The sequence below is a fragment of the Sturnus vulgaris genome, chromosome 5, assembly GCF_052056855.1.
Source record: "Sturnus vulgaris isolate bStuVul1 chromosome 5, bStuVul1.hap1, whole genome shotgun sequence".
NCBI classification, from domain to species: Eukaryota; Metazoa; Chordata; class Aves; order Passeriformes; family Sturnidae; genus Sturnus; species Sturnus vulgaris.
This window is the reverse complement of record NC_142247.1, coordinates 53627509-53640402: the sequence shown is the minus strand read 5'-3', so window position 1 is coordinate 53640402 and position 12894 is coordinate 53627509.

Here is a 12894-nt window from a genome sequence, read left to right as displayed (position 1 = left end):
GTGAGGGGGGTGTTTGGTTTGGAGGTTTTTTCTTGGTTTTGTTTTTGTTTGGAATTCTTTGTTTGTTCTGCCTGGTGTTTTTCCTGGGTTTTTTTTGTTTTGTTTTGGTTTTTTTTGTTTGGGGTTTTTTGTGGCTGTTTTATCTTTCACGGAACAAAACCAGACACTACTTTTTCATTTCAATTGTAAAAAACACCGCACCATATTCCCTCCCCAACGCTCCACCAAATTTGGGAATTATTTTATAGAGAGAAAAAGTAAACTGATTAGCCATGTTATTTACTCCCACTCAGCAAACATACTTGGGAATTTATCCTGATGAAATCATCCTATCAGGCCAATAGACAGGAATGTATCAACAGAGGAAAGTGCAACTCAGAGTATTCTGAATTTAATTTATGACTTCTTCAGCACTTCAGGTATATATCCAATGGCTTAGGGTTTCCAAAGTGACCCTGCCTGTTTATCTTGTGCTGTCCTGTTAAAAGTAGGCAAGTCCCCAGAACATTCAGTGGTGTTGGTAATGGCAGTCTGCACACTGACTGTACAGCAGGAGCACGCCAGGAGCACCACAGAAAGGTGATGCAATGTTCTGCTGCTGCTGGTGTAAGCAGAAAGAGGAGTCACTTCTAGAAAGACTGTTTTAGATATTAAGCATTATGTATCCTGAATTCAAGCAAGTGTAGCTAAGACTACACCAATCCATGACATAGAAGGAAGCTAATCTTTAACAAAGAGCTTCTGAGAGCTTTGTATCTCCTAGTATATTTATATATCCAATGGACAAGAAATTAAAAGTTGGTTTCTTTATGTTTCTGGAAATAAGTAAATAAGGTGTTTTTTCTGTTTAAATGTCATTACAATGCGCCACTTTACAATTTACTCTTTCTTAGACTTGTAGCAAATAGAGCTGAATGAATGGCAGTGACAAAGACTACCTTTGAAACTACTTATTTTTACATGGAGTATTCAATTAATAAGAAATGAAAAGACTGAATATTCTGACTTAAGTAAAAAAGTAGAATGGCATTTTTATTATATGGAAAACTGTGTAGTTTTCTTCTGTGCAGAAGAAAAGTGTACAACTGAATTTTGATCCAAACATATGTCTACCTACAATCTTACACCTGCAGGAAGAATTGCTCTTGTTAGAAACCCTAGATCTTGACTGAACTTTGAGGAAATGGACGTCCCCATGATGTAAACAGTACCCTTGATTATTTCAAACCAAAATCACAATACTCAAAGTTCTGTTTCTATTCTCAGAGAACACAAAAGTAGACTAAAATCTTTACTTTATTCTTGGGTTTCTAGATCTAATATGATGTTTTGAAGTGAAAAGGTTCCTTAGTGCCAAATGAGGAAACTATATCTCAGAGATTCATAGAACATCTTTTAACCTACCCTGATTCCAATGAGCAATCTGCTGAAAATAGTTCAGACACAGCTTTTGTAGAATGATAATTTGGATGCTTTCACTTCTGAATTGGGAATCCAGACTACATATGCATTCCCCCAAGAAATACACATTCATGTCAGGAGCTATAAGGCTGTCGTTCTTAGTCAGTTTAAATAGGGCTGAGTTGCAATAAGTAACATCTACTCTGGAGGGACATTTTTACAGGCAAAGGCAACGACTTTGGCCCTCAGTTCCTGACTCTGGGAAATATGACTAGTAATTCAGCATATTTCATAATAATTACAGGTACATAAAGTAAACAATTGCTTTGACCTAAATGTCTAACAGAAGCAGAATACACTTTAAAGGATAACTTGATGTGTCTCGACAAGGCAGAAAAGAAAAAGAATTCTGAGCATTCATAATCCTCTTGATTTGCAATTCCATTAGGGAATTAATCTATCAGCTAAATTATTAAATGCATTGTGTGCCAAATCCTGCATAGGTTATGACAGTAAGCAGGCCAGTAAACCACTTATGCTCTTGGTTACACTGATATAATTGCAGCAGTAAGTTGGTATCCTGAGTTTGCACACTGAGCCATGTGTGGGGTAGAGTTTGTTCTTTTACAGGCTGTGTGCTGCCCATTAGCAAAGATTTCCACCACTGTAAGCAGGGGAAGAAATAAGTCAGTAATTTGAATACTAATGCTTGCATACTATGCAAGTACAAAAAATAAAACCTGAACCAAACCCCAAACGAAAAAAACAACAAAAACATCAAACCAACCCAAACAGACAAATATCCAACCTAGCCTAGGTGCTAGAATAAGTAACTGAAGCAGCACATAAAAAAGTGCCTGTGTCCCACATTGATTGTGCTATGGGAATACTGCACGTGCTGGCAGAGGTGAAAGGAATTTGGGTGTGGGGGATTAGCCTGTTACTTACATGGCTGCCCTCTACCTCATGAGTGTGCAATGTACAGCACTGAGCTTGCAATTCTGGCTCACTGCGTCTGGCCCCTTCTCTCTCTGATTCCATTGTGCTCTATTCCTCTACTGCACCATTTTCCCTGGCAGGAGTAACCCAGTGACCTGACCCCTCCACGCCGAGCATAGCAAATTCAATTTTGTAGCACTCCTGAGAATCTCTAAGCTATCCTTGAGGAGTTCTAAAAATGCAGTGTAAATGCTGAAATAATGTTTGTTCATAAAATGCCCTAGAAAGTCCTGAAAGAAGCAGTAAAAGCTGAATAACCAACTCATCTTCATAAGACAACAAAAAACTTTTGAACACTTCAGTCAATCCATTAAAAGAAGATTGAAATACTTTTACATTTTAAATTCCCAAGGAATTTAACAGCTAAGAAATTTTTCATGTATTAAGGACTTGGACACTTATTCCAATTGTGATGCTGTGATTAAAATAGTTTAAGCATATTCCAGAATTTCCATATTTCCATATGTAACAGTTTGCTGATGTAGCAAAACATTGTAAGGCCTGAAAAGAAGGAGACAATCCAGATTGCTCAACTTTCCCTTTGATCATCTCTTGATAAGAATGCAACAAAATGTGGTGGAGTAATTCTAGATGCCAATAAAATAATGTTCCATTGCTCTTCATGGAAATTAGTGGGCATAACAATGCATGTCATTACTGCTACTGAAAGCCATTGGAGAAATCATTGTTGAATTTTAATGAATGAGCTAACTGCTTGGGATCGTCAGACACATAATAATTGGAGAAAAATTAATTCTGGCATTCTGTAATTACTGCTTCAAATATTGTAATATTTACCAAAAGGAGAATATGAAATAAATCTTCTAAAACCCCCCAAATAACATACTAGGACACACTTTATATAAGCAATATATTTGATTACAGTAGTGTGGATGTCATGGAAACCTAGTACACAGAAAAACTTTGAAAATAAATATTCACCTTCTTACATCTGCAGCTCTTCTAAGACAATATGAGCAAACACATGTGGATTCTGCATCAAGATTTCTTAATGTCACATCTTAATGCTCCAAGTTTGCTGTTATACATAAAGAATTCTGATTTTATAGTTGGTGCAACTCTTTGCAGGCTAAACACTACCCCGTTATTTCCTTATGTGCATACATATGTTAATTAAAAGACACATTAACAGTGTGCTTGGTTCCAAAGCAGAAAAGCAGATGTTTGGAGGATGCTGTGACCTGCAGTGAAGCAGGATGAGGGTCAGGCTGAGGAGGAGCATGGCTCACTTGGGGCAGTAAAGGCTGATGCCCAGGTGCCAGTGCTGCCAGTGCCAGTGCCCTGCAGTGTGGCATTGTGGCTAAGGAGCAAAGTTTTGCCAAGATACTCTGCATACATTAATGTCATACTACTGCTTTAGAAATATGAAAGCACAACTTTATCTGAGAAGCTTCATACAGTAATCCCTGCAAAAGTGACTCCATGCATGCCCCTCAGGGGTCAGGGAAGGTGAGATTTTACAAGAGAGGGCCAACAACCAGGGGGAACTGTTGGCAGCACAGTCGGCTCAGAAGGGGCTGCTTCTCCACACGGAGGAGAATATCCTAGCAGGTATTATGACAGAATTATGGTCCAAAGGTACATGCAAGCACAGCCCCAAGCATGCTGACCTGGCTGTGGGTCTGTTCAGGAGTGTGTGTGCCCAGAGCCCCACCTGGGCAGGTGCAAAAAGCACACACTGTCCCATCACATGTAGCACATCATCTTTTGGAGGATGTATGAGCTCATGAAAATACCACTTTTTTTTTTTTTTTCACTAGACCATCATCTTTCTACTAAAAAGGATGACTTTCATCCCTATAGCTATTTCCTTCTGGTTATAGTGCTGTGTTTGTGGTCTTTTAGCCCAGAGGTCTTCAGTGTGGTGCTGTGGCCTTTAAGTGCACCCTCACACCATTTTGGCTGCTTTCCTGGCATTTCTGTATGAATGCCAGAAAAGAGCTGAAGGCCTGAGGTCTGAATGTATTAAATGTAAAACCATGAATGGAGGAAATCTGCTTTAGGACACTTCTACCCTCTCTTCAATGTCAGGCACTGCAACTGGTTATATATCTAAATATACTTAAGTGCTGTGGTGCCCTGCAAGCTCAAAAAAAGGGGATTGGTTCATGAAGACATCTTTCTTTGCAGTGAATGGGCCTTAGGACTTGAAAATATGACCAGAACTGAGCAGCTTCACCCTAGTTTTAATCCCAAAATACTGTATTTGCATTTGATTGCTCATGTTGCTTTTAAATGTTTCATCTGTCTTATCTTAAAGTTGACAAAAGTAACTAAAAATTAAGAAAATTTTGAGAGAAAATTAATCACAAGTGGTTGACGTGACTGGAAGAAATTTGATTTCTAAAGCATCAAAAAGAGAAAACTCTCTAATTGTGTGTATCAGATTATATCAACAGTCTAGAATCAGAATATGCTGAGTACATCCTTTAAAGTAAAATTTATTTCTGTGAAGATGATATTAATACTGTAATAAGGTTCTGTGTAGCTGTAAGAGTAGTCATAGGTGCATATTAATTCCATTGCACCTGCGTTGCTGCAGTTTTTATCTGGTGATCTATGTGGCTGTAAAGAGTTAACCAGAAAATGTATATTTATATGTAGCATGAAACTGGTGATCCAGATGTAAGAAGACAATGCTATCCTTTGTTACAGAAACTGCCATCTCATTACTTTAGTCCCACGTATTTCTGGTGACATATCAGTAATTGGATGCATAAGCTGTCAGACACCAGTGTTCCCAAGCTCCTTTTCAACTTGGTGTTTCATAGAATGTCAAGGATTTTCCCTTTTTTAGTATAATATGGTCTTATATACAACACTATTTCACTCCATTCAGTGTCATGCTAATATTACTCACTGCATCTGAATTGAAAGTGAGTAAAGCCACCTTCCTGTTTTGAAGGCATAATGACCTCAGCTCATGTTCTCTTTAGTGCCAAATAACAACACTCAGATGTTTATAATTTGGGAAATATTTGAAAAATAGTCTTGAAAACAACAAAATTGCAAACCATCCCTGAAAGCACTAAAATCTTACAGAATTTTCCTCCTAAATAAACAATTAAAGCAAATTAGTTCTTAAAGTGTTAGCTTCTCTTACTGTGCCACTGCACATAAGAAAAACAATGCTTTTGTTATGAATTAGGTAAGAATGAGGCCTTTAAAAGAAAAGTCGATTATGTTTTCAAACCATGGAGCTTCTTCACAGTGGAATTCTCTCAGGAGATGGGTATTTACAACTGATGTAAAATGACCCCAACATTTTGCTCATTCATTTCTCTTAAGTTTGTTTTGAGCATGAATAATCAAAAGTGAAAACTGATATTCTTAGGAGGAGATTCTCATATCAGTGTAATACACTATCAGTGGTTTTTTTTCGCACCTTAGAAATTATCATTTTTTTAAACATTGGGACACTGATGAATTTGGAGCACCATCTGCAAGCTCTGATCCACTAACCACTCAAAAATTCTTCAGAAAAATTCTGCCACACACTGTCCCAGGCAGAAGAGGGAAGCTGTAATTCACCAGTAGTCACACAATGTCATAAAATCATTTTCATGTTTGGACCAATCCTTGTGCTTATCTGACTTGTAACCTCTAAAAACGCAGCTCTATTTTACATTCGCTTGTTCATTTTACTCAGAAATTTAGTACAATTTCATTTATAAGTAAGAACAGACAAGCAGTTTTGTGGAAAACTTGAAGAAACTTCACATAAAATAAGAAAGACAGCTTTCTTTCCTGGTCACAATTAAATCCACTTGGGATATTTCAGCTTTAGAAGAGAAACTGTGATCATGTTCATGGAAACTGTATCCATTGGACTGAAGAGTTTTTCTTGAACTCAGATACTAGTCTCCATTATTTTTAGTTTGGGAAAATGGTGGAAAAGTGGGAAGTGGGGGAAAAGGAAGTTTGCAGCCCCTCAAAAGTCCATAAATTCTCACTAGTGGGTGACTAAGGATACTATCTGCCTCAAGGACACCAGAATACTTAATCTTACAACATGAGTTTCAAATGAGTAGTTTATTTTTCATTTGTTTAAGAAACATGAATGCAATATCCAAGAACTTTAGATTAATCTCTTTACTTTGGGGCTTTGGTGAATGATGTAACCCAAAGGAACTTCACACAACCAAGAGGGTGGATGAGAGCCATCAGTTACACAGATCTTCCCTGCTGGAAAAACACTGTCTAACTTTTACTTTGAGGAAGAAGGAAGCTTGAAGCTCTGCTCCAGCAATTGCTGTACTGTCTGACTTTGCAACAGTCCCCCGAAACAGTGAACTAACAATGGATATCAGTGGTTTGGAGCCCTTGAGTATGAATTGCTTTCTTTATTTGCACAATACGTAATGCATGAATAGCAGGTACTTCCAGCTATCCCAATCCTCACCAAAAGGGAGTATCTTCAGGGCAAGAATGTTGGCATGTTCCCATAGCTATGCATGAGACAGCCCTCTTCTTCCTCTGCCAGCAGCCCACTGAGTGCCTATCAGCCTTTCTCACTACAAAAACAGTATTATATACCAAAGAAAAAATTCCTCTTGTTCTTTTTTCCAGGCAATATCAACTTTAATAGGACTAAAAACAGACATAGAGGTGAATGGTCTTGGAGTGTATTAACAACGTCATTTGTTATTATTTTGATGAAATAGTTATTTACTTATTGCTGAGGCTTTGGCTACAGCTCGACAAATTGTATACCAAAAATGCACTTTTGGGACCAATAATTCATACCAATACCCAGCTTGAGCTACAAGAAAACACCAAGGTCTCAACTGTACCATTATCCTCGTTTATTGCAGCTGAATGTAATGGCTATACCTCAGCTTGTAACTGTAGTGAATCTAACAAATTAATTTCACACCATGGTCGCTTTCTACACAACTGTTAAGTTTTCACCTTTTAATCCCCAAACATCTTCCAGCTGGTCAAAAATCATCTACTTCTCTTCTGCTAATACCCTCCCCCTGTCACCCTCAGCATTCCAGATTGACAGATCTATTTTTATAAGAGGGTGCAGTTTTAACCATAACTCTGATTCTCCTTTATGTATTATTTACTAACCACACATCACTGACACATACACAACAAAAGGAAAGGATTCTGTTCTGTGCTAGAAAATTTGTCACTTTCAATGCTGATCGAGCAAATTACTTCTCACCATTTCCCATGCAAGCAAATTATGGAAGAATTTTCCTTTGTTAAATCTCAATATTAGAGTGCTCATTAAATCATGCAGGAAACTCACATTCAAATGAATACTGAAATACTGGTATTGTTGAATGGAGCCTGTGAGTTTGGTCAATGCTTTTATGTGTTTACTTAAGCCTAACCATTAAAGTCACATATAAAACCACTTAAGCATCTTAGGTTAAAATTGTCCTAATTTTACTGAATGTAATTCCCTTTAAAACAAGACGGTAATACACAACACAAAGAAGCTTTGGCTTCTGTTCTTGTCAAAGAAATCAGACAGGGAGGTAGAAAGCTAGATGATTAGGGAAGTTCCTCCTACACCCCTTCAGAGTATGTGGCAGAAGACTCTTATCCTTTCCCTTCTATGGCTCCAGTTAAATTTTAGATATAGGGATATGTTTAAGGAAAACTATGAAATCCTCCATATTTTATTTCAACAGTGCCGCATGCAGAGGTAAGTTATGGGGTAGAAGTGCAGCCCTGTAACTAGTTCTTGTCATCTGATAAATGCAGGGACAATGGGAAGAGAGATAATTTCCTTCCCACCTCTTGCCTCATTGTAGCAACCCCTCACAACAAAGGGGTCCTATTCTTTCCTCCCCTTTTTATTCTTCTTTGCCATGAGATATCCAAAAGGGATATGCAGAGTCCTGTTTTAGGCTATATTATTAGGGTAAGGTTGGCTTTGTAGGATGCAGAGTAGCAGAAAGCAACTTTACACAAAAGTGACCTGGAATTCTAGTGCTGGAGCTATGACACTTTTTGTGTGAATGCCTGTAGAAAATTGGTCAGTGACATAAAGAAAAGCTTTGTAAGGAATTATATCAAAACTCTGTGTACCCATGTCGCTGCTAATTGACTGAAAGACAGAATGGAGAAGTAAAGTAAAGGAAACAGCAGACTACATGAATCTCTACAGCACCTGAAGCATTTGTAAGCTGGTTGAATTCTCATTAGCAGTGGCTGGTTATCTGGTATCTGCCAGCTAACCCATGCCACAGCTGTGGGTTGTCATCCCAGCCCCTTCATGGTGCTGTCCATATTCCTGACCTAGACTGACCTTGTCCCAGCCATTGTCATCACAACAATAAGAAATAAAAAGAATAAACCAAGGTGTTGCAAAGGAATGTCAGTGGTTTTCCTTTGCCCGTATTCCCTCAAGATATTGGAGTATACAAGGTCCTGTCCAGAAGACCTTGCATGAAAATACTCTTGACACAGGGTTGCCATTCTGGGGAAGGATCATCTCTTATATAAAATTATCTCTTGTTGATAACACAGAAACTTTGACAAGGAACCAAATTCAGTCTTGTAATGTGTATTATATAGCTCCCATCAGCATCACTACAGCATATGAAAAGGAAGATACATTTTTCTCAGAATCACTGTGAAAGAAATAAAAATTTATCATTCTGAAGCTTTTTATTGCAATTAAAAAAAAAATCCCGTGTTGAAAAGATGTTCAGGCATGTACCTGAGGACACAACTTGCCCAGCTCAGTTTTAATATTTTGGGGCTTAGACCTAGCCAAGTAATGCCTTCCATTGCAAAGCACAATTATTTAAAGGAATTTATGACAGCTGAAGATGCATCCAGCCAAGGAAACAACAACCACAGAATCCTTGATTGTTTGTTTGTTAAGAGTAATTTAAAATAAAATTGTTTGCTACAGTATTTATTACTCTGATTATTCTGGATCATGCTTTTTTCATTTCAAGATTCCCAGTATTTTTCTGTCTTTTGGTATTTTATTTTAACACTGTTATTTCAAAATAAACATCTCCAGTCTTCCACTTCATCAGTTTCAATTATCCAAAGTATTGCAGGGCTAGCTTGTTTGCCTAAGGCATTATGAATTATTTGGGAATACCACCACGTTTTTATATAAGCCGGAAACAAATACAGTGACAGGTAATTAACGATTTAGCATGGATTCCTTTTTTAGTCTTCAACTCTCCCATGTTCTTAGTCTACTTCCTCCAAGGTGAAAGTGCTAAAAACTGATGATGTGCCTATTACTGCATTTAAACCAGAAAAATTTATGCACCAGGGATTAAACATATGGCCCCTCCAAGTGAAGCAATAGTTATCAAGTGACTGCTGGGGGTTATAGCTAGAGGTTTTTTTACCACCATTCAGTATCAGAAAAGAACAAGAAAAGTAATGTGGAATGAAGAGGTGTATGAGATGGAAAACATCACTGAAGGCAACAACAGTACACTTGTAAAAGTCTTTTAATGCACCAGTGAAGTCAGCATGGCCATAATTTTAATTTTGTGGAAAAACATCCAATAACTTATTCTGGTAGTGTGTGAAAACAGAGTCACTTCTGTTAGTCTTCATCTCAGTTTTATTCCAAATTTCCTAAACTATGCACATTTTATTCTTCCATTTAAGCAGTAGGGAGGGAACCTTGCAAATGTGTGCTATTGGAATCTTCTATCAGATTTTATTTTTAACATTCACACCATTTTGTGACAAAGACTTTTCTCAACAGATCTGAGAATATTCCAAGAAAGGAAGCTTACATACATATATATACACACACACACATAAAGTCATTTAGTCTTCATCTTTCTATAAAATACTTTGCCTTTGACTCCTGCTTTCTCTTTGCTATAAATGAGTTTCATATTCTCTCCATCAAGAGACATCCCTCTGCCATCTTCATTCACATCCTTTGATCTCATCCTTCCACCCAGACCACATTCTTCTCACACCCATATTCTGCCACACATCCTCTGATATTTTGTCTCTTGCTTACCTTTTGTTGCTGCCCTTCTCAAGACTAGCAAGCCTTTCCTCCCAAACATCCTGATGTAATGTCATGCATCTCCACTGTCTAACTTTTCTTTCCCTCCATCAAATAATGACACCAGCTGTAGGACAGCATGAACTGCCCTCAGAAAGGACCACTTTGACCTTGTTGTTTACAGAGAGATTCTGACTTGAAGTGGTGGCTTACCCGTACATGCTGGAAACTGAGATGCTTGCCATTTTCAATGAAAGCTGGGTACCCCAAGCAATTCCCAGTAGTTCTTTCTCTGTGTTTTCTCATTCTGGCATTCTTCTTTCTAAAAATATCTTTATACACAATGGAAAGATCTGTAAAGAATGTTAGTTGTTTTTACATGCATAGGAAGAAATGTTTTATAAGTGTAAACAAATGCTTTTCCATACTCAAAATGCTCATATGTGGTTTTGCAGCAATATAAACTATTGACACCTCACTGTGCACTTGGTTGGATTCTTTTATCTGTGATTTTTCAGTTTAAGTACACAAGTGAGTCATTAGTGACTCACTACAGCTGTAAATTTCACACTATAAATTTAATGTAACTATGCTAATATTTACTGATTTTTCTGATTTAGCATGAGTTTTAATTTTTTAAAGTGTTTCCTCCATACAGGATGCTCTTCATCCATTCATTACATCAATTATACACGGCCAGCCAATGGCTTAAACCTCAGTGGGTAAGCAGTTAACAGTTTTTAAGAAGATTTAAATGATTGCACACTGTGTTGTGACATGTGTAATGCTGATTTCCTCTTGGAAAGCAAAAGAACAGAGAGCATCAGTACATTCACAGCTACACGTTAAAAACCATGCTCAGGTTTTCAGAAAAAGCATAGACTAAGGCTCAGGTAATCAATTTCATAAGTTCTTTTTTTCCCTGAAAATTATGCTAAAAAGGAACTCAAAGGATCTTAAAGTTATGTTGTGTACACTTCTTAAATGACTTGAGGTCAACAGTCTTTTTGAAGTGTTAAATATTAAAAGCTTTAAAAGTTGAAATTCATTGACAGAATTATGTAGGGCTCTGCTTCATGTTTCAGCAAAGTAAAACATCTGTTGCATGATGTCAATACTTTCTGATGGGAATAAAAGCTTAGAAGGTCACTAACATTCAACCTTTTTCAACTTTCTGCTTAAAAGTTGGAAGTAGCGAGATATTGAAGAGCTTTTTATGAGCTGTTGCGTTGGCATCACCCAGAACTACCTTACAAAGGTTAGGAAATTCAGCCTAAAATCAAGACTCATACCTGCATTGCTTTTCTGACCAAACCCTGGAACCCTGTAGTCTTAATCAATGGTTCTTTTGAAAACCCAGAGTGTTCCCCAAAAAGCAAAAATGGAAGGTACCACAGAAAACAGAGTCCCAAGAGATAATAAAGGAAGATGAGCACAGAGAGCTGCTGTCAGTTTGTTCCTCCTCTTCCTATTCAGCTATTCTTCAAGGAAGAATAACTTAGCTTAGAATTCTTCCTTTGTGAAAAAAAAAAATTAAGCAATCTGGAAACCCAATGTTATGGGAAAAAAACTCTAAAAACCAAAACACGTATCATCAGAATGTTTATTGGAATATAAATATCTTCAAATAATTATGAGTGAGGCAAATTCTGAGCCTCATGTTAGTCAATCTAATTCCCTTGAAACCAATGACAATTGTGGTTTAACCCCAGCCACCAAGCAAGCCCCATGCAACCACTTGCTCAGTCCCTGCCAGCAGAATGGGGTAGAGAATTACAAGAGTAAGAGTGAGAAAACTTAGACACTTTAACAGTTACAGCAAAAGCCATGCACACAAGCAAAGCAAAGCAAAACCCCTTTTCCCATGGGCAGAAAGGTGTTCAGTCATTCCCAGGAAAACAAGGCTCCATCATGCATAAAAGTGGCTTGGGAAGATAAACGCTATCACCTCAAATGTATTCCCCTCCCTTCTTATTCCCCCAGCTTCATATGGTAAGCATGATACCACATGGTCAGTTGATGTCAGCTGTCCTGGCTGTGTCCCCTCCCAGCCTCACTGCTGACAGGGTGGAACGTGAGGCAAAAAAGGCTTTGATTGTGTAAGCGCTGCTCAGCACAAAGAAAAGCACCCTTGTGTCATCATCCCCGTGTTCAGCACAAATCCAAACCACAGCCCAGTCCTAGCTGCTATGAAGAAAAATAACCAGCCAAAGCCAACACCCAATTTAAATAAGCTAAAACTCCCAAGAAATTTCTTCCCTTACCCATTTCCAGAGAAGACATGCTACTTGAAAAATGTTTTGTGTTTTCCCTTCCCCCATTACAAACAATACTCCCCTAATTCTCATGTTCTTAGAATTCCAAAAAGTAGAAAGAAGATGTGTCTTAAATGTTTTCTCCAAAATCTCCTTAGCTTCCCATCTCTATGAAAGGGAAAGTTTGTCTTTCACCTGCTCCTTCAAAAGATAACTTGGTGACTTACTCTGAAAACAGTGAGGAGAGAGGGTGATGAT